The sequence below is a fragment of the Larus michahellis genome, chromosome 4 (assembly GCF_964199755.1).
Source record: "Larus michahellis chromosome 4, bLarMic1.1, whole genome shotgun sequence".
Taxonomy (NCBI): domain Eukaryota; kingdom Metazoa; phylum Chordata; class Aves; order Charadriiformes; family Laridae; genus Larus; species Larus michahellis.
This window is the reverse complement of record NC_133899.1, coordinates 75,666,340-75,692,061: the sequence shown is the minus strand read 5'-3', so window position 1 is coordinate 75,692,061 and position 25,722 is coordinate 75,666,340. Positions and strand designations below refer to the sequence as shown.

The following is a 25,722-nucleotide window of genomic DNA, read 5'->3' as shown; positions in this document are numbered from 1 at the left end:
CTTCACTGTCATGGATTACCCTTACAATGTGGGTATTTGTCCTGCAGGACAAACAGAAAGAAGCAGGAATCCAGAGAGAAACGAAGAAAACTAATTGCTTTCCACAAACTCCCAGGGCAGCTCTGATGCACTTGGGGTGCGTCTTCTACCTTCACACAGGACTTTGCCCGTACGACAGCTCCACTCAAACCCAGTGAGAGAGGATATAATGTTCCTTTGGTGGTAACTTCCACCTGCATCCCTTTCTTGCCCTCCAGTGAACCCCCCCGCCTGCCCCCAGACCAGCTCTGGGAGTGGCCAGGCACAAAGTGGTCTTTTCAAGAATGATCATCATCCTTTTTGTGTTTCGTTCTTTTGTCCTTTACAACCAATTTTTCTTCGGGTCCCTGGAAGAAGCAGTCACTTCAGAACAGTGTCACTATCACATGGACAGGGGCTCCAGGACCTGCGGGGCACATGCGAGCGGGCAGGCTGTATTAGAAAGCATCAGCGTTGAACACCTCACTGGCACATCTTACTCACTGGGGACTGCTGTCACTTACTGTAAAGCAGTCTCCCGGTGCTAACGTACCTTGGGTCAGGCCCTTGATACATCGTAGCACCCTTTTCATTCCCAAGAAAAATATTACTCAAACTGGAGCACAGGGGATTTTCTTACATTAGGATTAAAGAGCATTTCTCAAATGAGTTTTTTTGTTGTTTTTTTTACAAAAGTGCAATCATTATAATTTTTAAAAAATCAACATTGAGAAACACTAAAAAGCTTTCTGTAATACTGCTTACAGTTAGTTATTTGTTTCCTGCTAGAAATTCAGGTACTGCCAGTGGGAGCTTCATCAGATGCTGACAATTCCCCCCATCAGGAATCTCTTTAAGGAAGGATGTTTCCCCTCTGGCCGCTCTCCTGCGGGTGGCAGCAGCAGGTAATGCCCGCATTTTCAAAAGGTTCAGGAATTTTGGGTTCCCCACACTTAAGCACTCCAGAAACAGATTTTCAGCTGCTAAACTACCCAGAGTTAATATTTTAAGAAGAATCCCCTTTCCAATTAGGCACGACATAAAAATTGGATTTTCAAGTTGCTCAGACACTATAGTTGATTGGGTCTAATGAAAATCTGGCCTGAATTTTGGAGGCTGCTGCAGGGTCCCACCTGAGGTGGGAGTAGTCAGTCTCATTATAGCAAATGTCTTCTACATATTCTTCAAGAAAAGCACCCCAAATATGGCACACATCTCTACTGCTTCGCATAAGTACACGTATAAAACAGAATATTAAAATGAAATAAAAGGTGCAATACCTTTTATTGCATGTATATAGACAGTTCCAAACTTGAATCTGAATGAGGTCTGCATCCAAACTCACCTTTGGCATATCTCTAAACAAAATGATAACCACCTAACACCTGGAGGTTTCATGAGGCGGGGTAAAAATTGGAATGATTATCTGAATTGATATCCACAGGAAGCCATAAAGCTGTCTAAAGATCTCATAATTTAGTCTGGATTCAGAGAATCATAGAATCTTCATGGTTGGAAAGGACCTTTGAGATCATCGAGTCCAACCATACACACACAAAAAATTACAAAAAACACCCATTCACTGGGTCTGGAAAGACACTGGCAAACCTCTCTGGGAAATATGGCATGGATACTGGCTTGCTCTGACAGGGTATACAAGGGAGGGTGTGAGGCTGAGGTGCTGATTTGGGATTCAGAAAGTCTGCCTTCACTTTCTGATTTTCTTTTGCCATGTATGGGCTACTTAACCTATCTGTGCCTTAGTCCAGTATTTAGAGAATGGAGGCAGTAAGGTATTTGACTTTTCCCCCATTTTTCTGCCCTTTTATATGCATTGCCTGTTTAGACTGTACATGCTTCAGGTCAGAGATGATCCCTTGCTTTGTTTTTAAACACAGCTACAGAGCCTAGCATGCCAGGACACGTGCTAAAACACACCCTCTGACAAACTCATACGAAAAATGATGTTTCAAATGTTACCACTAACTCAACTTACAGCCTGCAGAGAATGAAGCTGTGGGGGGTGAAGTCTGCAATATGTCATATAGAGCAAAATCTAAGTTCAAAGCGTGCTGTCACGGCTGAGGACCTGATTGTGGTTGGTGCTGGTGCTTTTCTCTGCTGCCCTGGCTCCATGCACGGAATGGGGAGTCAGCAACTGTCCTCAAGTAAGACAGAAGCAGAGACACCGCACACCCTCTGAGCACAGGAGAATACCGTGCCTCATAAGCTGGGTGGGAGGGAAGGCAGCATTACAGGTAGGCTAGAAATAATAGAGCAAGCTTCATGCTGAAAGCAGGGAATCTTTGTCATGACAACAGAGAGAGCTGTTAAACTATACAACATGCGCAGGCAATGTAAAGGTAGGCAGTATTCTGGGTCTCCTGCTCTCAGCAGGGAGGAACTGGCAGGACTGCAGCAGTGAATGATGGTTTATTTTTAACAACAGTTTCTAAAGCAGGAGCTGGTGATTTTGTTTGTTTGTCACTTTTTATTTCATCCAATGCTCTAGATGGATACTAGCTCCTTTTGCAAATTTTTTTTTATTTATTTATTATTGTTTCTCCTTGAAGCAGGGACTGCAAATGCTGTGATAAGTGGACTGAAAGGTTCACTTAGTTTCAACTGCAGTTTCCCTAAATGCTTCTGTGTCCCCTGCTGAACTGCTGTTTTGTAACGCTGTGGAGGTGGAGCACACTTTGGGGATATTCCACCGCCCTCCCCCTGCCTCTACCACACCACGGTAGAACCATTTTTCCACTCCCTTCCCTTCACCCTTCCTTTCCTGTAAGGGGACAAGAACCACCAAGGAAGACAAATGTACCATCATCTTCTTCAGGCCTTTTTGCACCAACCAAAATCTTGCAAATCTAAGGCATTAACTAAGCAGTTTTGTGCTTCGCTCCTGCCCCACGTCCTTCAGGGTGTGTGAACACAGCTTGCTGCAGACTAACAAGCCACACAGCAAATGCTACACATTGTGGACTAATGTCAGGGGAGCGGAGGATCTAGAGCTACAGCTCAGTGGTCTGAGGAAAAAGCTCCGCCAGTCTGTGCCCCTTAATAATGGGCAGTGAGCATAGAGGGCAAGCGTGACTAGGTAGGAGAAAAGAGGCTATCTAGGGAATCATGCAACACGAATGCTGGGCTTTGCAGTCCATAATAGGGGTGAGTCAGACTCTGAATTGCTGTGCTGCTATCTTGGTTACAGTAGATGCTAATTCAGCTGGTCAGGTAAAGTGTGCTTTTAGGAGGCTAATAGGAGCAAGCATATTGAGGCTCTGGGACCTTTCCAGGCTTCACAGCTGTTTCGCCTATCCTAAGGGGAAGAAGCCCTTGTGAAACGCAAATCTGCAGCACGGTCTGGGATACCAGCCTCCTTCAGAGTTTGCTGGGGTGGGGGATAGCACAATACTCCGAGCTGTTTGGCAGATCAGTGGAGCAGTTTATTCTGCTGTGGTGCCTTCAGAAGCAGCTGAGGGCACTGTGGTGTGGAAGGTCTGTTTCAAGCAGGCACCTTCCACCAGCTTTATAAAAACGTATGTGGAAACTTCTAACAGACTGATTTCAAAAGAGGGGATAAAACATTGGGATGGAATGACACTGCTCCCTACCCTGCTTAAGCACCCAGCAGGATTTGAAGGTTTCCTTTAAAAGACAAAGTGCCCAATCTAGAGCCTACTACAATGAATTCAAAAGACACTGACACTGGAGGGTACCGGATCAGGACCTGTGAGGCTTTTGGACTTGCGCTGTCACACCTGTAAACTCTTAGTTGGTCTTTCTACATGGAGGGGAGTCGGGGAGGTAGTAAAGAGGGACAAGACTCGGTGCCTCCCCTTTCCTGAAGGCGTAGTTGACATGCAGCGATGAGCCAGGCAGTCCTCTGGGTGCTGGTGCATGAGGTAGAACAGACACGGCTCTTCCCTTCGGTAGCTATACAGACCTGCAGTACTGACAGTAACAACAGCTTGTTGTTGTCAGCTAACGAAGCAGCTATGATGACGGCAGTGTGCTGAGAACAGACCCAGGCAGAGGCAGGGTCCCATTTTTAGGTTTATTTTATTCCGACTGGAACCGTGCCCCAGCCTCTTGGGAGGCGACCCTTTTCACTCAGCTTTCTGGAGGGAGCAGAGGAGCGGAGGTGAGATTCTCAGCCGAGACATCAGAGCCAAGCTGTTCTCTGAACCACTCTTTGTTGCCGTCTCTTCGCAAGCCTGCAGCCTCCGCTCCCTCCTCCCCTTCCCAAAAATAAAGCTCCATGATGTAAAAACATTCCTTTGGGGCTGGAGGTGGAAAAACTAGGACACCACAGTTCAGAAAACGCTCAGCACTGCATGAAATATTCACTATCAACCGAAACAGGTTTACCCGGAGGAGGGTATGATGAAGAGGGAACGGGGAATAAATTTCACTGTCCTATGGTTTGTTATTCTGGCTGCTTCTTCTATTCTCCAAATAAGCTAAGCTTTTTGGAAGCTTCTGTCTGACCCAATTCTCATTCCCTCACTTTTCAGGTCCTCTATCCCTCCTGTTTTATAAGCAAATAAACATGCATTCTAAAGGCATCCTTGCCTGATCCTAAATAGTGCTGCTGTCCAGAGCAGGGCTAATGTAATGATGCATCGGGAAGAGAAAGAGAGCGCATGTGCAGCTGAGCAATCCATCATCTGTGCACCAGGGGGATGGGAAAGCACTGAGTACTGCCCCCCAGCCCCTGCAAAGGGCCTTCCCCTTGCCTTCGCAGAAACAGCAAGAACAAAACAAAGGTTACAACAACAAAACAAAGGTTACAAGAATAGCTATTTCTTTCCTCTCTGCTCTTCAAATGTTGCACTTCAGGACTGGGAGTGAATCAAAATGCTTCTCTCTGTAACTGATTACCAAGTTTTTTGTACTGTTTTTTGCTCAATGCAAATAACAGGAAGAATCCTGGGAAATATGGAAGGCGGGAGAAAAGGCTCTGGGGATGTATCGGCCTCATGTGTTCACATTCTTCCTGCTGCAGTTACAGGTTCCAGTGCAGTCACAGCCCGAAGCAAAATTAACTGGGTGACTTTGCGTCCAGGTATACAGGAGGTTCAGCCACAGCACCAGAGATACAAAATCCCAACGAGGTGTTCAGACAGTGCAATGGGAAACGGGAGAAGATCAGGAAGGTGATGAGAGGGATGGCATGAACTAAATTTGTTGTTCCCTGCAGGTATCCCAGGATGGGAGATCAAGTCAAAGCCAAAACGCCCAGGCAGAGCTGCAAGGGAGAACGACGACGTTCCTCTGCCTGCGATCCAACCCCCAGACTCTCATAATTCCCGACAGGAACTTAAGCCCCACCAGGATTTTCAGCACTCAGTGCATTCAGACAACACATATGGGAAATCACACATTTAATTTTTTTTCAATGAGCTCTCACAGAGAATGGGGCTTATACACAAAGCCCAGCTCCCATACATCGACAGCTTAAAAAAAAGCTACAACTGAAAGCTAATCTGCAATGAATACATTTTCCGCTCAACCAAACCCCAAATACATTTTATCAAACAAAGGAGCTCTTTAAATGATCACCTGCTCCAGAGGGCATTTTCCTAATGGCGAAGAGCATGCGCACTCAATTCTTGTTCCACTACAAATGAACAAGGAGCTGTATCGTCCTACCAAAACAGGGAAACTACAGGGACACTGTGCTCATCTCACTTGATGGACAGTACCTTCTCCTGCCCTCACAGCTGGAGCTGCTCTGTTGTACACTTGATGGGATAACCCAGTGCATCCCTCTAAGACCTCTGAACAGGCACAATGGGCCTAACGCTATGGGCAAACAGAGCAGTAATATGTGTAACCTCGTTATGAAAAGTCATTACCAAATTTACCAACGCCATACTCAGCTGAGTCTGGTCTTATAATTTAATGCTTTGTACTGATAAAATCAAATTTTTTACATATTTATCAATTATCACTTTATTATTCGTATCTTGATATGGGCAGATTTAACATCATGCCTTTGTTTTGATACCCGTAAGTACCAAAATAGACAGTTCTAGCCTTACTGAGACTGGGAAAGCAGTCAGAGGTGCAGCTTAGATTAGGGGTCTGGCTGGTCCAGAGGTTTCCTAGCAGATGCCAGCAGCCGCTGTTTATGGAAACACACTAACAGAGCAACCAAGGAGTGAGCCTTCCCTAGTTTATCTACTCCCTTTGGCTTCTGGCAATCAGCAAGAACCACTTGACCTGGAACGTCTGTCCAACCATCTCTCTCTAACTCTTGAACCTACACATGCTTTAGGCTTCCATTATTTTGCCGTTTCACGATGTGTGTTTTGTTCATTTTAAACACTCTACTTCAATAATTTAATTATTTCCCACTCATTCTGGCAGGCGACTCCCTAATCACTTCTCAAAACCAATGTTCTCATGATAGGCCCATGGTCAACAGTAGCCAGGACAAGGACTCAGGTTTCAAAGAGCATTTGGGAAATGAGATGAAGGCTACCTCCCAGTACCCATTTTTTATCTTTTTCCTAGGAGTTCACTCACTTCAAGAATTCCACTCACTAAAAGCAGTAGTGTTTTCTGCTAAGTGAAACTACACAATAAATGACTGTATATGGTTGTCTTTCTTTTTTCTCTGTAAGGACAAAGAAATCTTCCATTCATTAATGGGAGGTTCCTAAATGATAATGTGTTAGGTCTCTTCACTGATGCTTTTCTAGAGAAGTAATCATTGGAAACAAAAGAAGATTCTGTAATCAGTAGCAGATTACAATGGAGTGAACGGATGGATAACAGGTAAATGCTGTGCCTAGTTGAGATGGAGGAAGAGGACTGGTGCAGAAAAGTCACAGTGAATTAAGTTGATAAATATTTATTACCTACAATGCTCTGCAATAAAGATCTAGTTCTTTTTACTACCTGCTGCTTGTATTTGCTTTAGGAAAAAAGTTGGCCTTTATGATCTGAAAATTTGCTCTTTTACTTTAATTAAAATATACGATAACTGTTTTTACAGGGGTGCTCCATTTGAAAAAGGTCAGTTCTATGCTGTGCCCCTAGAGGGCTGCAGTGGAAGGTGCTATCGGTGATAGCATCAAGGAAGACCACCAGCTGAATAGTAATAGTATATTTGAGGAATTGCACATCTTTGCTGCACAGGCAGACCTCTTCAGACTAGGCTTCTCACCAGGGGGTGGTGTATTTGCTCTCTATACAATGTCAGGAATATGAAGAAGTCACATGGCCACTGTTCCATTCAAAATTACAGTCTCTGCAGGATATAAACAAGCAAAGCCTTACTACCTGCATGAACCACTATGTGGATTGGTTCTGGTGGCTTCTGCAAGAAAAATCAAGACTGCTCCCAGGGGCTTACAAATTGCTTAAAGAGACACTGTCTAATTCCTACATACTCTGCAGGACTTATTAAAATCCTCCAGGAGACAGCCACAAGCACAATTAGAGCTGGTTCCAGTAGCACACAGCTGCATCCTGTGATAAGCAGGGGATTGAGTGCATGGCAACACAATTTGACTCAGCCAAAATGGCTATCAGAGGGACTGATCATCACTATCTTCCCTTCTACTTGCAGTATGCTGTCACTGTGCTGGCAGCAACAAACTTCATAGGGAATAAGCACACCTGGGACAGAGCAGAATTTGGCAGGCACCTGGAACTCGGCAGATGTCAGGTGTTTTATATAGTATGCATTTTCCCTGGAAAGTCTGTCCATTTGGATGAATTTTCACTGACATAAATGGAGACACCAGCCCTACTCTCTTCCACCTGCTAGCTGCATTATTTGGGACTGCCTGGCCACCACTGTTTTTGTTATTTATTTGTGAGGAACCTTCTTTGAGAGAGGATCTACACCCTTCTGTCTCCAAGAAGGAATCATCACTGCACGTTCCTTCAGTGACAGCCAGTGGTATGCCTTCATCCATTAACAGCAGGCACAGAGGCCAAGCTGAGCTGCTGACCTTGAATTTAGGGCTCTATGACATTTCACTAGCCAAAATGCCCCAAAGTCTTTTGGGCCCTTACGCAGTCTAAAACCAAAAGAGGCTGGGCTTTCTGGAGCACAAACGAGAGGATGGAAGGTGAGCAGAAGAAAAATCAGTCTCAACCTTAGGTAAGATTTCAATGGATGAATGAAGCTTCATTTGACTTACATAGGCCACACCAGACCTGCGTCTCCTAGTCATTGGGCTCCCTGTCCTCTCTAGTGCCAAGGTAGCTTTCCAGGTAAGGGAGAACACATTACACATGAATAATGGCAGTTGATTGCTGACCGATTCCTTACACATGAAAAAGTGGTCTGACATCACCTAAAAATATTTTAATACCTGAAAAGCATCTGAAGTGAAAACCTTGGGAATTTGTTTGCTTTTTAACTTTGGGTTAGCAACTTATGTCTCCCTACAAACTGGGAACAATAATACTTAATTTGTAGGAAAGTGATATAGTTTCATTCATGAATTCTTCAAGGGATTCTGGTGGAGATTCATTCACAATTTCTTGCAAAACGCTGTGAAACTGTTGAAAAGCAATGCTCAAGCAATATGATACAGGGGAAAGGCACTATGCCAGGAGCAAGAAGACCTGGTGTCTTCTCTACCTCTGCCATTTACCTTGCCTGTGATGCCGGGTATATCACTTCACTTGATCTACCCTTTAATTGACTATTGAGAGGGTTAATTTTTGAAGTAAGGATTGCCTTCTTCTATCTGTTTGTACAATACCACATGCACGCTTCAGCCAAGTCTATGCTAAATAACACAAATAATAATTTCAGAGACTATCGTCTGTGCTGTATCATTCTGTTCATGTATTTCAGATAGAAAAGATACTGGATTAGTAAGTGTCAATCAGAAATATAGAAGGCCAGCCCCTCTGCAGCTGCCCAAGGAGAGCTCTGGAGATAAATAGCTCAGCTATTTCTAACTGGCACATATTGTTCTATAGGATTATTAATGCCTGCTGCAGACGTGGCTTCCAGTGGGTGCCTTCTCTGGGATCAGTGGGTGTTCACAAAGCTTTTCCTTTGCAGAAGGTGTTAACAGCACTGCTTACAAGCAATATCCCCAGTGTCTGTATTGTCATGGGGATTTCTGCAGATGGCTCACAGTGATGACTGTTAGTAATTTATTACCATTCCTTGCTCTTCTTCCTTCTTTTCTTTCTATGCGGGCTCTTTCTAACATTGACCCTCCTTTCCTTTATCTGTAGCAGATAACCTGCAAGAAGCCCTGGCAAAGGGGGGATGCTAGTCCAAATGAGATGGACACAGCACCTCAGACAGGTGCACAGCTCAGGGCAAGTGACTGCACAGCCTTAAGCCAAATGCGTCAGCCCTGGATTAGATAAACTGGCAGCCAGCCACCAAGATAAAGTGCCTGCCTCTGAATTCAGCAATGTCAATTGTCACAAAGTTAAAAAGCGAGGGAGGGAGAGGATGGCACAAGCTGGTGAACACATGCAGGTGAACCAAACTGGATAGATAAAAAAAGAAGACAAGGATGATACACGCTAAACATACTTCACTACCGCAAGCTCTGTCCTCCTGACCTTGGCCAATGATTAATGTTACTTTAGAGCATATTCAGGTCTGTTCTTAATATGAATCCCTCTGGCCTGGAACTGGGACAAATGCCACTCAGGCTGCATGGAGGGATCTGCGAGGAGTGGAATGCATCTTCATTGCCATTTAAATAATTTTGTTTCTGGCTGAAGTTTATGCCTGAATTTCATGCTGTGCTACTTTCTTTCTCTGGAACAGATACCACACCTCTCTATTGCAAAAACAAACAGCAGATTCAAGCTGGTCACGCTGCTTGAATAAAGTGGAGGAAAACGAGGGTGGAGAGAGGAGCTGTTCAAACCCGCAAGATCTTTCCTTGCGGGTTATTCACCCTGTTATTCTCCCTGACAGCTTAAGATGCAGCTACCAAGCTATTTGCAAGATACAAAGAGCCCAAATCTTAATTTACCAGAAAAATCTGCATGGTGCAAGCTGTTGGGAGATTCAGGACTTCAATAAGAGAAGCAGGAAGGACTGCGGTAGGCTGGAAAATGGCAGCCTGGAGCTACAGGACTGAAGTCATGGCGAAGTTCCTGACCCAGAGCCTGATGCACGGCTGCAAGAGAATCTGTCTGAAAGCAATTTGTGCAGCTCTGGACTATGGTGTGTCTAGCACAGGCTAAATCACAAACCGACCAAATCTGCCAGAATATTTCAAAGGAAATAGCAGCCACTGGGTCTGAAACTTACTCTTTTAACTTGCTTTTCTTCCTGAGACTTGCTTTGACACATCTACAGTTGTAGAATCTACTCCCTTCCCCTCCTCTGCTTTCTTCCCTTTTTTACTTCACAGTGATTAGGTAAATCACAAAGAATGGAGCCGTCTGAGTTCTGCCCAATATATTTCTAATTCATCTCAGTCTCCCAATATTCCAGCAAAATCAGGGATGCCCCAAACAGGGAAGAGCAGATCCTTAAGGAATACACTAAGAAAAAGCATCCCAGCATGAGCACAGCAGTCATTCACTAAACTCTAGTCACAGCTGGCCACTACCTCCCATGCAAACATGGCATGTGCCTGGCCTAAGACAAAAATCTGACTGCTCTTCCCTAGGGAGCACTGCCATCAATTTCTGTCACCATTCTCTACATGCACCTGGGCACCAGCTATTTACACTGGTTGGCACTTCCAGTCATCCAAATACTTCACATAATTCATAAGCCTAAAGCAGTAAACACCCACCTTCCTGCCATTTATATCTTTCCCCGGGAGAGCTCAGCTCAGACACAGCATTAAGGTTTCTGCTTTTTACCCAATTTTCCAGCTGGGTTAGCTGAGGCATGCCGAGGTCAAGTGACTCGCCCAAGGCCACGCAGCCAGCTGCTTAGCCAGCATTGCATCCCAGGCGCCACCAGTCCTGCGGACATTTGCTCCAGCCGCCGGACCGTGAGGCTTCCCTCTGAATTGTCATATGGTGCACACAACACCTACAGGCCAAAGGAATCTTTGTCTTTGACTTCCAGCTAGAAGAGGCGCAGGAAGGGAAGGAAGTGAGCAGGAAGCAGTGTGGTGGGGATGTAGCTGTAATGAGGGCAGGCGCAGGTGTGGGAATTCTCATTTAGGAGACGAACAGCTGCTCTTGGTGACAGATAGAGCCTATAACTGACTAGCTTTAATAAGAATGACACTTAAGTATGCATCAGAGCCTCAGACAGGGAGATCCATGTAGCTTGCTAAAGATGTGCCTTTCACAGCCCCCAAAACCAGTGAGCATCAATGGGAAATCAGGTTTACACTGTGCTAGGGACTCTTCAAATGGCTGACCTCAGTTCACAGGAAAAGCAGCTCCCACGGAGAAGAGAGAGAGGTAGAAGCTGCATCATGCTCCAGCTATGGTTTTTACTAGTGACACAGATACTGGAAGAGAAAACTTCACAGATTGTGCTCAGAGACTTCTCTTGCCTTTCAGGAGAAGCCCAGCTAATTACATTCATCCATTTATTTAAAATACATAGAGCAAAATGTGTCAAATAAATAAGAGGGAGGGTGGCAACACAAATTAAAGACAAACCTGCTCTGCTCCAAGCAGCACTCCCCGACACCTTATTCACTCTCCCCGAGCCCCAAATCAGATTACAGGAAACAGCCTATTCTCTTCTTAGGATAAACAACCTTGTCGCCCAAAACCAGGAGTAGATTTACTAGGGGTTGTAATTGCAACCGCAGTCCCACCCCTTACCTTCATCTGATTTGCGCCTCCCAGTGTGCCTTCTCTGCTCCCAGGCACATGATGTAGTCGCAATCATACAACTGCACTTACCATGAACTGGGAATGTGACTGGGAACCTCGCAAAATTTCAAACCAGCCACAAGAGAAATACTGTTCTTGACTGCCACTGTGCCACACCAATGATTAAAATACAGACCTGAGAGGCAAGACTCTAGACAGGTTTCTTTTTTAACCTTCAGAAAGGTCAAAAAACCCCGCCAACCTTCCCAAAACCAGCCACCATTGAGGGCCATAACAAGGTTAGGCTGCTAGCACCTCCCTCTTACCTTCACTGGTCTGTCAACTGTACTTGTGTCCATGTACCCACTTTACTCCCTTTAATCGTTCAGCAGAGTCAACACTGGGAAACATAGTGACCAAGGATGAGGAAAAGGCTGAGGTACTTAATGCCTGCTTTACCACAGTCTTTAATAGTGAGAACAGTTGTTCTCTGGGTACCCAGCCCCCTGCACTGGATGACAGGGATGCGGACCAGAATGAAGCCTCCATAATCCAAGGAGAAATGCTTAGCAAGCTAGTACACCACTTAGATGCACGCAAGTCTATGGGGATGGATGGGATCCACCCAAGGATACTGAGCGATTTGGCCCAAGCTCTCGCCAAGCCACCTTCCATCATTATCAGCAGTCCTGGCTAACCAGGGAGGTCCCAGTTGACTGGAGGTTAGCAAATCTGATGCCCATCTACAAGAAGGGCCAGAAGGAGGATCCAGGGAACTGTAGGCCTGTCACTCTGACTGTGGTGCCAGGGAAGGTTATGGAGCAGATCATCTTGAGTGCCACCACATGGCACACACAGGACAACCAGGTGATCAGGCCCAGTCAGCATGGGTTTAGGAAAGGCAGATCTACCTGCCATAGAAGGCAGATCTCCTTCTATGACAAGGTGACCCACTTAGTGGACAAGGGAAAGGCTGTTCATGTTGTCTGCCTAGACCTTAGTACAGCTTTTAACACCATTACCCACAGCATTCTCTTGGAGAAAGTGGCTGCTCATGGCTTGGATGGGTGTACACTTCACTGGGTAAAAAACTGACTGGATGACCAGGCCCAAAGAGTTGGGGTGAATGGACTTACATCCAGGTGGTGGCCAATCACAAGTGGTGTTCCCCAGGGCTCAGTATTAGGGCCAGTACTGTTTGATATCTTTGTCAATGATCTGGATGAGGGGATTGAGTGCACCCTCAGTAACTTTGCAGACGACTCCACATTGGGTGGGAGTGTTGATCTGCTTGAGGGTAGGAAGGCTCTGCAGAAGGATCTGGACAGGCTGGATCGATGGGACGAGGCCAATGGTATGACGTTCAACAAGGCCAGGTGCCGGGTCTTGCACTCGGGTCACAAAAACCCCATGCAACACTATAGGTTTGTGGAAGAGTGGCTGGAAAGCTGCCTGGCAGGAAAGAAGTTGTGGGTGTTGGTCAATGATGGCTGAATATGAGCCAGCAGTGTGCCCAGGTGGCCAAGAAGGCCAGCAGCATCCTGGTTTGTATCAGAAATAGTGCAGCCAGCAGGACTAGGGAAGTGATCAGATATCCCCCTGTACTTGGCACTGGTGAGGCCCAACCTCAAGTACTGTGTTCAGTTTTGCGCCCCTCACTACAAGAAAGACATTGAGGTGCTGAATTGTGTCCAGAGAAGGGCAATAAAGCTGGTGAGGGGTCTGGAGAACAAGTGTTATGAGGAGCAGTTGAGGGAACTGAGGGTGTTTAGCCTGGAGCAAAGGAGGTTCAAGGGAGACCTTATTGCTCTCTATAACTACCTAAAAGGTGTACTGAGGTGGGGGTCAGTCTCTTCTCCCAACTAACAAGCGATAGGACAAGAAGAAATGGCCTCAAGTTGTGCCAGGGGAGGTTTAGATTGGATATTAGGAAAAATTTCTTCACAGAAAGGGTTATCAAACATTGGAACAGGCTGCCCAAGGAAGTGGTTGAGTCACCATCCCTGGAGGTATTTAAAAGACGTGTAGATGTGGTGCTGAGGGACATGGTTTAGTGGTAACTTGGCAGTGCTAGATTAATGGTTAGACTTGACGATGTTAAGGTCTCTTCCGACCAAAACAATTCTATGATTCTATCACAAGTGAACTCTGCAGCTGCACCTCAGCCACTCCCATTCACTGTCCAGCATATCAATTTAAACCACGGACAATGGTAAGCTAATGTGCCTGATGGACCTCCTCTTCTGACAGGTCTGCAATGGGAACAGTAATGAACAGTAAGAGGATGTTAATATCTTAAACCACTGCAGCTGTTTGTTTAGTGATGCAGGAGGCCAGAGCCCCTAGTCCCACTTGGTGGGAGGCTGCTCTGACTGCTGCCTGATAAATTGGATTATCAGTAAAAAAATCTGGAGATTTTTTCTTTTCTCCCACACTCGGCCTCTGTCTTGAGCAGAATATCCTTAAAAAAAATACGTTGATTCAGCACATTATCGATCCATGAAAGAAAGAGAAGAGCTGAGAAGCAGAAGTTTAAGACATCATGCCAAAGCCAAATGCTACCAGCAAGCATGTGACTGCAAGTGAAAAGGTCTTAGTTCTTTTTAAGCTGCACAGTCCACGACCTACGAGGAAAAGCTTCCAGTCCTTCCTTCTGATTGCTACCCTCATCCTTTACACTACAACGCTATTTCTGCATCTTCAGTCTTTATTTCACTCAGTGTTGGCTGCTAAACAGTTAAAATAAAATAAAATTAAAAAGAAGCAAGAGCAGGGCTATGACTTAGAAGTTTAAATCAGCAAGATGGGGCGTTGGTGCTTTGGCAACAACCTCTTCCCAAATGGGTTACAGCACCTCTGACTACCCATTTCTATATGCCTTGCTTGTCTGTTGTAACATGGCTACAACCATTAGAGTAAATCCTACTGAGAGCGGAAGTGGATTCTCAAAAACATAGACAAGGAATGTGATACTGCCACCATAATCATGTGCTCTACAGTAGCATTTCCATCTCCACCAAGCCTGTGCATGCCTCTAGTTCCTGCTTTTTATTTGTTTGATTGGGGTTTTTATTATGAGATACTTTTGAGTGAGTGACACACACCGTTGTTATTATTACGTAGGAATAAAGTAGTCAAACAACACCTGTGCAGAAGGTACTGGTCCCTTTGTTCACTAAGTCTGCACCCCTTTCTATCTGGTCATTCTAAAGACCCCCAGACAAAGATGTTTTCTCATTGTCTGAGGGATTGCATTATTTTCTATGCATACACACTACTTACAGGAGAAGAGGGGCAATGTGTTGTTCTTTATTTACCATGACAAGCCCTTCTCTCACTTGTGTTAAAAAGTTAGAGCCAGCTAATGAGAGGGTAACCCATCTAACCAAAATAACAAGGGACACAAACTAGAACCAGTGAATATAAACCAGCAACTAATATGAATGGTTTTGCTAATAACATGTTTCTGAAAAATTGCTAATCCCAAATGAGTCACTGAAATACTGACAAATGGATTCATGGAAGCTTCAGAAAGTTCACAAACTAGCATCCCAATCATGAACTCAGAAGCAGAAACCAGAGCTAAATTTGCTGTAAAATTCATTTAAAACTAACATCATAACCAAATTTGCTGAGGTATATACTTCGTGGAACTTTGCATTTAGGTCAGCAGGAAAGAAAAGAGATACTAAAAAGGCATTTCCCATTTCACAGTTGTTCTATCACCAGCACAACTTAAAGCCACTGGTATATATACCCTACCTACATACTAGAGAGGGTATAGTATAACAAAAGCAATGTATTGTTTGTATCTCACTGGTTGCCGAGCAAGGAGGAGATTCTGTTGTACAGAGCCCTCTACTACGAGGTAGTAGTTCTCTGAACTGAAGATGGAAACCAGAAAGGAAAGTGTCACCGAGGGAAAGCAGAAATGCATTTCCTGGAAGCTGGGTGCTGGCAGGAAGGGTCCTCGGTAATGCATTCAGACTGCACACAATAACTTGGAGCATGTAACTGGCTGCAGTGATTTACAGGCTAGCACAGCAGTGGCTGCAGATTATAGTTGTGCTGATAGAGGCAGAATAACTCCTGGAAATGAGACGCCAGCCAGCACACAGCAAAAGGTAGATGAAGGCCCCTAAAGTGCTTCAGATTGGAAACTACATCCTCCTCCGCTGCCTGAATAATTGTTTGGCTTCCATTAGGAATCCTCTCCATTTATATCACAGTTTTGTTGATGTACAAACAATTCTTTTTTAACAACATGGACAGTTCCTCTGTCCCCTAATGGTTTTGGTTTACCCTTGGTGTCAAGAGGCAAAATATCTCCTGCCTGTTGGTTATAAAGTCAAGACGACAGTTAACAATAATAAAATGGAGTAGTAGACACAGCTCAAACAGAACCAAAATGCTTTGGAAATTAGCTCCTTCCCATGCAAAGCATCTAATACTTTCACTTGCAAGAGAGTTTCTAGTGCAAGAGCTTAAAGTACAGTGTTTTCAGAAAAGCAGATTTTAGCTCTTAAGGCTCCTTGAAATTAAGGTAGGAAAAATTTCTCTGGACAGTCTGCAAGCAATGAGGCAAAGGCTGTGAAGAATGTGAGTCAGAAGCTTGGAGCACGCTCATTCATTAAACTGGTAATTTTTAATGCCACGTATTTAAGTACTCAGCTATGAGATAACGTTGGTACCTCCCAAGTTTAGTTAGCCCTGAACATTTGAAGGCAAATGACCTATTTAAAGGAGCCAACACAGTGATTCTGTGTTGGAGCAGAGCATTTTAAAAAGTGACTACTGTATTTAAACCCCCAATCTGAGACCTCATTGAAGAAGGTAGTTTTTGGAGTGGGTGACTGAAATCTAAGAGTCAACAACTTCTGTAGAGATGTCAGGCTTTCAAGGCTGAACTCAATGGAGAAAGGTATACTTCCACACAGGCTGCACCCCTTCGATCTCGAAGGTACAGGAAGATAAAAGACAGTCGACCATATTTTGTTAACTTGTTGTGGCTAAAAATGACATGTAGGTAGGAAGAGAGGCAGCACAGGGCTCTGTAGAGAGACTTCCTACCTTCAATGTATTTCTTTCCACTGTCAGCTACTGTGGCATAGAGCCGGCCACCGTGCTAAGGGCCTGCACCATTAAGGAATCGTTAGCGTGCCTTTGCACCACCTATAAAGTCCACTTGCATGGAAAGGTGGCAGTATGCTGCTGGATTCTCATTCCGGGCTTTGCCTTCTGCTGCTGCACGGCAGTTCATGGCTACTGTGGCTAATCCAAAGACATTAGAAATTTACTACAAAGAGATTCTTTTCTTTTTATGTACTAATAGGAAAAGATGAGTACTGCAAGACTTCCTCTGATACCAATCGGAGCTGAATTTACTGGCTAATTATTTTATTCCTGCCCATGTCAATGGTCCATGACAACTTCTGTCTAAGTGCAGGAATGGATTTTTAAAATGCTGAAAACAATTATTAGAATACATTTCCAAAGCTCCAAATGATAGCGAAACACAGGTGCTAAGAAGAATCACTCACTACTAACAAGTCAAACTTTATTCAAACTTCAGAGACAGAGGGACTACAAACGCTGCTTTTGTAGGAACACTTTTTCAACAGAGGCCAAGTAAAAAAAATAAATGATAACTAGCCATCAACATCATGTGTTCACTCAGCATAGCCAGGATGAAATAGATAGAAAGAAATTAAAAATAAATTTCAATACTATAAATTAAAGGATGCCACAGAAGGTATGCAAATTGCATGCCACAAGGTCTTGTTTTTTGTTTACAAAGAATATGTTTTCAGTTTGATGGAGAGGCATCATTACGGAGGGAATTTGAGGCATTTTAAATAGCAGAAGCACTCATTAAGAATTCATTTTTAACAGGAAGACTGGAAAAAAAAATTAAAATTAATGAGCAAGATGAAGTGGGGGGGGAACTTTGAAGATGACAGCTTCTTGCTAAAAAAAGACACACTTGATATTAATCACAAGCAGTTCACATATATGCATTACCCCTAACTCCACTGTCACAATCTCCAGGACTAATTCACAGCTGCTTCTTGTTCACTTTGTGTCAGGCTACTTGGCAAAACAGGCAAAGCATAGAGCAGCCCCTCAGACACTGTGGTAATAAAGACGAGGAATACGTCACCAGGCAAAGAACACATCATAGCCTGGCTTAAACCTAGAGGATACAGTATTCCTGCAGTGGCAACTATGGGAGACCCTCGGGAAGAGGTATGGCTACAGTCTACACCAAAAGCTCAAACTGACTACAGCAGTTTCTGAGCAGGAAAAGCACGAGTGTTCTTGCTGCACCACTATCATGTATTTTTAAAATGAAATCTATCTGGGACAATTTGTAGCTGGCACATTAAAAGACTATGGCACCTTTTAAGTCTCTTCGAAACTATGCCTAGTTTAGAACCTCATGATCTGGAAATCAGAGAGATTTTCTCAAACATTGTTTCCTTAGTCTTAAAAGGAGGAAAAAAACCAAACTAAGTCACCTTTCTTTAAACACAAACATACAAGCTGGACTGCTTAACTGATGCACAACAACACGTGAGTTTTAGAAAATTCAGTGTTGTGCAACCATCAATTTAATCTTCAATACCCTCACAAAGTAAAATAAAGTTTTGATTATTCCTCCTGTAAGAAAAATTCTTTGTTTCTTTTAAATGCTCATATACTTGATGAAGGTTTTGGCAGGGGGGAGGTGGGGGAGAGCTCTGTTTCAGGCTTGCTATAAAAACTGGTCATTAGAAAGAGGAGATGTGGGCAAGTCTTTCCTCTCTTTGGATCTCTTAGTTTAGGTTAAAAAACCTGAAGCTAGATCTGAAAGAGAACAGACTAATCCAAGCTGAACTGACCCTGGCAGTGATAGTGTGGTGGGTCCCCTGGGCAAGTGTGAAATGCCTGGGACAAAAAGGAGCAAAAGCAGCAAAGCAGAAGCTACTGGAGCGAAGCAGGAATAACGGGAGTTGCATGAAGATGTTTGAGGGAATGAGCATTTGACTTTGGTCTCATTTCATACAGAGAATGTGCCAGAAGATGGCTTCATGCTAAGCATCTTTCTTACTAATGTGATGTTTTTTCATTGTGATACTTCTCTGTATTTGACCATTCCCACTGTCCCCAGTGAGTTGGTTTTATTTCCTTCTGACCCAGCAGAACACCACCCAGAAGAGGTGCCCTGCATGGCAGACACGAGTACAACCCTACTGAGGGACACCCTTCTGAAAACAATGGCCAGGTCTGTTCCAAAGTCCACTGAAATTGGCGGAAAGACTTTCTCAAAATTTAGTGAGCTGCGGACCAGGCCTAGATAAAACCCAAGCTCATTTGGAGAAGAACTAAGAAATTTCCATGCTGGGCAGAGATGTCTCAGCCAGCTCGAAACAAGCTGCCTAATGAGCCCAAGCTGAGTGCTGCCCTGATACGGCTATAGTGTTTCTGTCCCCATACGGGCACATTCGAAGCTAACTTGGTGTCTCTGCATAACCCTGTATTGCATCATGAAGACATACCCTAGCTGCTTTTCTGCTTTCCTTTTGAAATGATAGCAGCAGCAACAGAACAGGCAGTTTACAATTACAGGATTATTTCTTCTTAATATGTGCCCCTTTAAGGTTTGGCGTCTTCAACAACCATGTATGAAAATGGGTTGAAAAGACTGCATGAAAATTCTCCTTTAGGACTCAGCTGACCCAAATACACAGTTCTCTTGCTCTGAATTCCCCTGTATAGTGCAGGGAGACAAACTGCTCTGTTTTCTCTCTCTCTCTCTTTCTCCTTTTTTTTTTTTTTCCTTCCATAATGCTGCATTGCAGGACCAAATTTTCTGATTATCATGCAGGATCTTATTTTGATTGTCCTTTCCCCAAATGAAATGATTCTGGTACTCTCAGGACAATCAGGAACGATCTAATCTCCTGCTCTGAGGGGGTAGGTAGTGCCTTTCTGTAGGAGATGAGCTTAAAAGCATATGTACAGTCAGAAAAGTGGTTGCACTTCAGGGCACTGCCAACATGAGTATATCAGACAGTGGCATGACAACATGTGACTAAAAAAAGCCATGACCACAGAAACCCCTCCCGTCAATGCAGTGGCAGCATCAAAACACAATTTTCACTGGTTTAGCTTGCCTTGTTTAGGGTGAGCATAACTAATAAGACTGTATTCCCAACAGCAGTGCTGTGCTGGTATTGCATAAGTATTTTGACAGTGTGTTTGGCACAGCTTTCAAAAAACCCTCCTCTGGCTCCCTATTGTGTATTCATAGGCAATTCTGCGTAGCCAAATGACACAAACAAGGTTTTAACAGTTCTATCCTTGCAGACTAAGCACTGCCATGACAGAAGGAGTAATATCCACTTTGATTCCTCTCTCATCAATAAAGGTAATCAACTAACCTTCAGGTAAAGTAATCAACTTTACCTTCAGGTATCTTTACCAAGTGAGTTTCTAAAACTAGCAGTTAGAAAATCCTTTTTCTTACTGGCAAGCTTGGACATATTTGATCTACAAGCCACGGACAGAAAAAACAAACAGGAAAACCTAAAATACCATTGTTTTTTACAAACACATTTAGAAGCAGAGTCACACTACAAAACTGGCTCTTCCAGCTCCTCAGGAAACCTGCACAAGCATTTAACAACTGCAAGAACATCCAAGGTCAAAGGCAAGCTCTTTTTGGAGATAAGTTGCCTTCTAGCTATAGTGCTAAACTCTGCAAAGTAGAGCCTGTATTGCAGATGAGATGACTGGGAGATTCCTAAATCAAATAGCAAGCTCTATGAACAATGTACATAAATAAGACCTTTATTGAGCCCTGTGTCTGAAATTCATACACAACAGGAGAATTGGAATGGGAAAGCTGGTCTGCTCTGCTTTGATAAATCGCTATACATCAGCGCCAAGCCTACTCTTCTCATTTCAGCAAAGTACAACTGTACCAAAGCAACTAAGGGATAGGAAAGCACACAACCCCACATCAGTATAGAAAAGAAGGAAATGGCAGCACTTTACTTCCACCAAGCTAACTCTTTGCTGGCTCCTTATTGCAAGAGTTTTACCAAAAACGCTACGAGAGCATGAGGAGAACAGTCCTTACCACTGTGGATACCGCCCTTGTATCCACATGATTCTGGCTGAAACTCCTAAAGTCCCATCTCAGCATGTTTCAGGATCAGTAAAAAGGCAGAAGGTATACGAGAGGTAAGAGCTTTGAGGTCTCCAAAGTGCTGGGCCGATGTCTCATAGCGGTGTACAGTACCACTCCTTCTCCAGCTCAAGCTCAGGATTCCACTGAAATAAAAAGTACTCTCCTACAATAACATAAAGGATAGTGGGAAGCTCTTCTGATAAAAAAAACAACCCCCTGGTTTTGGCATCTGCTTTGTTTAGTTTTCCTATGAAAAGCTATATTGGGCCAGACTGTGAATTATGCAACCTGCAGTTACTCAGCTGTTGACTGGCTTCGGCTGAAAACATCCACAGCAGAGACTTCCCAAACTACTTAACACTGTGCAGAAAAAGAGCCCTGGGATACAACAGAATGGAAGAAGGACCGGTCTGAGGTTAGTTAATGAGGAGGGAAAGCAACAAATTAAAGAAAATTCACTACAGGTAAATGAAGGGTAACGAAATCTCTGAAGAGCATAGTTTTCCACGACACGGGGAGTCTTAGCTGAGATGGGACTGCCACATGAAGCCCAAGAAGGAAAAAAGGCTTCTGGTAGCCCAATTAGTCACTCACAGTATTTCTGACATTGTTGTGACTTGAAGAACTACTTGGAAAGTCTGATCTGTAATTTGCACAAAAGAAGAGTAAGGGTAGCAGAAAAAGATGAAACAGTCTGTCAATTAAGCATATCATTTGTTCAACTTGTAATGGAAGGAGAATGAAAAGGAAAATCATGGAAATTAGCTGTGGATGTGCCATCAGACTATAACCAGAGACCAGGGTGAGACAGGGAACAGATTTTTCCTGTTTCTCATGGAGACACAAACACTGTAACAAAGCTATTTCAACTTGCCTGGCATCTTGCTCTCCAAAATCAAGGCAAAAAGCAGTCTCATCCTGCTTCACACCTGAAACATGGTCTTCCCACCAGCAGCTCCAAGTTCTCTGAAGTAAAAAATAGTTTATAATGCTGCAGCCTAGGAGGACTAAAATGCAAACAGAAAACTGGCCTCATTTTCCACTAATGTTATTTCATCATAATAGGAAATGATAAAGAAAAGAAATGCACTGCACTTGTAGATACTTAAGACAAGTTTGACTGCAGGACTGGGGAAATGCAAAAGCACGGGAAGAGAAAGACACACAGAGCATAAGGTCCAGAGGCTAAACTGTTCAGGGAAGAAGCCTTTGTCTATGATTAAGTGGTTGATTCTGCAAAGCTGGGCAGGTATCAAGAACTGGTTAATTGAGGGCAAGACAGAGTTAGAGTACAAAGTGAAAACAGAGCAGTCAAGGGGAGAAAAACAGCTGCCACGAAGTCTGTTTTCCCTTAGGGTTTCTAGTTATCATTTGAAGATAAATATACTTTTCAACTAACCTATTCTGTGGAGCTAATTCCCTGGAAGTGCTGGGAATCCACTAATGCTGTTGCCTAATATATTTAGGAGTTGATGGGCCTGTACCTGTGTAGTGTCCTTTCAGATTGTGTATCTAATAAAAAACAAAATAACACAGCAGCGATGAAAGCATTGTATGCATATATTTAGTCATCCCTCATAGTGGATGGCCAAAGCAAGTGCTAGACTTATTGTGATGTGTGTAACAGCGAAGAAAAATTAAAGACAGGTTCCCACACAGAGAGGGGAAAAACCTGTTGCCTTAGGTTTTGCAGCTGTGGAAGGCTGAAGGACAACAGCCCCTCTGATAATGTGATCTTTGCTCCCTCCAAAGTCTGGTTTTCACGAGGCAGCCACATGTCCTTCCCAGGAACTGAAGCTATATAGATAGCACCAGGTATAATATGCTGTGTGTATTTTACACAGCAGTATATTTTGGGAGTCAAAGTACTGTCCATACTACCCACATAGTGCTTTTTCAAAAGCATAACTTCTAAAGTATATGTATACATTTGCAAATATTCCATTAAAACTTATTACAGTTCTACTGTGGTTTTCTGATCTATATATTTTTGTGACTGCACTGTACCAGCAGACCCATCGGGTGAATTCAAGTCTATGGGAAGAGACTAACTTAAAAACCCATGTAGTCCATGCCCTTTGGTGTTTTGGGTGAGACGTCAACATCCCACAGAAACCTCTGTGTTTCTTCTCACATCACTGTGGCACGCACAGAGAGGGAGGTGCCCAGAAGCAAAGAACATTTAGCATACTGACTCAGATGGGTGGCCAGCAGTTTAAACCAGCCACTTGATGTTACTATAATGAGGATTCAGTTTAACAGTTGTTCTGCATGCACAGAAATCCCCCCCCCCCAATCCCCAGGAAATTGCTTAAAAACAAAATGAACAAAAATCAAATCATCTGTTTGAGAAGGAGGTTATGGCTTGGAAAATGCACATAATGGGTGGAGCAAAAATGCTCATGGGTGAGCAAAAATTATTTCTCATAGCAAGAGGATCAGGGACGCTCTGAGCTTTATCTCAGGGATGACACACTATAAATAAAACTCCAGGGCCAAATTCAGAACTGTAGGAAATACCTGCACTTCTGCTGAATCCAACAGGAGTAGAATCCTCTTTATGATAACTCTGGGCTTAGGCCAGTATGTTTTATACACACTTTGAGCCACAGAAATCTTGCTTGAAAATGAAAGAAAGTTATTTCCATGATGGTTAGCAGAATTGCATCATATACCACTCACTCACCAGGGAACAAATACCTGTTCTAAATTGTCTACTAAATCAATTAAAAAATTCCCATCCAGCATCAATACATTCTGATGCATATAGGAGCAACCTTGATCTTTCAACTACTCTATCATTAGCTTCCTGAATCTTATAACCAAAACTAATTAATTAAAACATATTCTCAGGAATATACCTGGCCCATAAAACCCTAAAACACTTCTTAATTACTACAGAGTTTACGTAGAGGCTTTAAGCTTAGGATGCCTAAACATCTATAAATGCATTAAATCTATCAAGATGTAACCTTTTTGATAGGCCCTGAATTCTTCAGTTCTGCTCAGACCTCTCACTTCTCCTGTTACGTTGTGTACCGTGGGTCTAGGTAGTCATAGTCCTGAGTATAAGAATAATGCTTAAACTGTTGGTATACATTGGCTGGAACATTGTAACTTCAAAAATTCTTATTTGCACATGCAAGTAAAGGAGCTGATCATTCTGACTGGCTATTAACAGCATTTTCTTTAAATCAGGCTATGTTAAATTCGGTATTCAGTCATACTGAAGGTCACAGAGCTGGTATCAGACCATTAGACATGACAGCAGGATTTGTGGCATGTTATTTCAGGTTAAGAATGCACACAAATTAGAACCTAGTTTTGTTTAAGTTCCCTAAGCTTTTGAAAAAAAGGAAAATGAACAGCTTTTAAGGCATACGGGTATTAGTAGACCACAGCTAAATGCTGAATGGAGGTCTGAGGATACAGGACTGCCAGAGGGGTTATAACTACAGTAGCTGTAAAGAAGGGTGGCTGTGGGGTAGTCTTAAAAGGGGTACATAGGGGAACCAGAATCAAAACAGGAGAAGAAAAATGTATTTGCAGACAGTTATAGTGATTGGAAAGAAGAGATTAAGGATGATATGAATGGTATTGCTGCTCAGAAGATGTGTAAAAATAAGGGGAGAGAAACCAAGCATCTCTAACTGGATATGCACCTTGAAAATAAGTGAAAAAGTAATAGAAACTATAATGAAAGGGACAGCTGGAGAGATGATATGAGAGGATGGAGGTCAAGCCTCTGTGAGAGCCAGCAATTTGAGAGTGAGAAATGACACAGTCAGAAATAGCTAAGACATCTTTAGAAGTGCAGTGAAGGTATGTCAATACGTTCATTATTTCATCTATCGTCTGCTAGTTGTTCCTCAAACTATAGTTACAGAACTTTATCTATATTTAAAATTTGATTTATACCTAACAGTTAAATCCCAGAAATTAAGTAATCGTGCCCTTCATTCCAGCCCAGTGCATTTATGATCCCACTTCCAGTGTTCCCCGCTACAGATCACTGACATCTCCTCTCAAGAGTCCAGGTAGGCTCTAAGAAAGCATTCCTCCTTTGCCTGCTAACGTGGTTGCTCTCTTGTTGGTATTCGAACCACAAACGAGATGTGATCGTTACCGTGAGTTCCTTTAGGCTGCTTAAGCCTCAGAGTCCCCTCAGTAAAGCAGCCTTTGAACCAGAGTCCTAAACCCTCTTCATGCTACTGCTGTAATGTTTATTTTCACCTGCTGAGACACCCATTCTTTGTATGCTAGTCTGTTGATTCTCATTTTTACTCATCAGTTTTGCTTCTGCTGCCCCTTTTCATACTAAATTTTCCTGACACAGCTCTTAATTTCACTGATTGGTTGCCTCTACCATGAGGCTGCAGCAATCAGTTCTGTCTCCACGGTTCTCTGAGGCGTTAAGTTTTTCTTCCAACTCCTGTAGATTTTTTTTTTTTAATTGTTCCAAGTCTTTATTTGATGACTGATATAAGTTTATTCATTAAGGAATGCAACAGCCATGATAGCTGGCCATTCTCTCTCCTCATATCTGCACGGGGGTTCAGGTTAGACATTTGGGATGAATTAAATCACTACGAGTGTAACGTAGCCCTGGAACAGGCTGTCCAGAGAGGCTGACGAATCTCAATCCCTTAAGGTTTTCAAAACCAAGCAAGAGAAAGCCATGGCTGACCCATGTCAACATCAGTCCTTGTTTGGGTGGGAGAATGTACCGCATAAACCCTCAGAGGTCCTTGCAACCCTTATTTCTATGATTCTACACATTTGTCCAA

At 43.4% G+C, this 25,722-nt stretch overlaps 1 protein-coding gene across 13 annotated transcripts in view; it reads right to left on the bottom strand.

Annotated features, from left to right (window-relative positions):
* Positions 1 to 25,722, bottom strand: part of BRSK2 (BR serine/threonine kinase 2) — a 321,619-nt gene that overhangs the window by 123,191 nt on the left and 172,706 nt on the right. The gene's annotated exons all lie outside the window — the stretch shown is intronic.